Below are 833 nucleotides of genomic sequence, written 5' to 3'. Positions count from 1 at the left end.
GGGGGGGCAAGCGTTTTAAATATATCTAGTGATTTTTTAACTAAAAGAGAGAAGTTTTTCATGAAATCTTTCTAGTGATTTTGCAAAATCCTCATCGGCAACCCTGATTCATCCTCATTTTAATTAGTTTTAGTAGAGGTTTTACGGCGCTCGCAACTGCATATGGTCATATGAACGCCAGAAGATTAGAGGTGTTACAAGAGAGTAACAAACATAAAAAAGAAGAAGGGGAGATACGGACGATAGATGTTTCATGGGAAAGAAGAAGCAAACCACACCCACAGAATTCTACACTTATAGAGCGGGAACTGTACCACATGACCTGTGAGGAATTGAAGACCGAAAACAATGGCGTCTTGAGGGCACGATTTATCGTTTTCGGAAAAAACCCTATAGTTTTTTAAAGAAAGAGCGGCTTTTACAAACGAGTGAAAAGTGGAACATTTACTGTCCAGTTTGTAATTTTGAGTTACAGAATTCACTGTGCAACTAGAGATTGGAATTAAGGTTTTAAATTGTTGTGTATTCGGGTGCAACAACAGAAAAAGCAGACATAGAGAGTTTATATATATAAGATCTACAGAACTGTGAAAAAATTCGTTACACGGATGGGATTGTTCACAGCACTTTTAGCTTCCAACACACATTTTGCATACGCATATATGACCTACGTAATTTTTTAGTAGCAAAATTTGTTACAAGAAATTTGTTTTACACTGAACATATTTTTTCACTAGATCTAATTAATGTTCTCAAAACATGCGTTCAATAATTAGCTTTATGTCGCGGGCAGAAGTAGAAAAAAGGACGGACTTGCTTTTAAAGGAGATTTA

The sequence above is a fragment of the Aplysia californica genome, unplaced genomic scaffold, assembly GCF_000002075.1.
Source record: "Aplysia californica isolate F4 #8 unplaced genomic scaffold, AplCal3.0 scaffold00535, whole genome shotgun sequence".
Classification (NCBI taxonomy): Eukaryota; Metazoa; Mollusca; class Gastropoda; order Aplysiida; family Aplysiidae; genus Aplysia; species Aplysia californica.
This window is presented reverse-complemented; position numbering follows the sequence as displayed.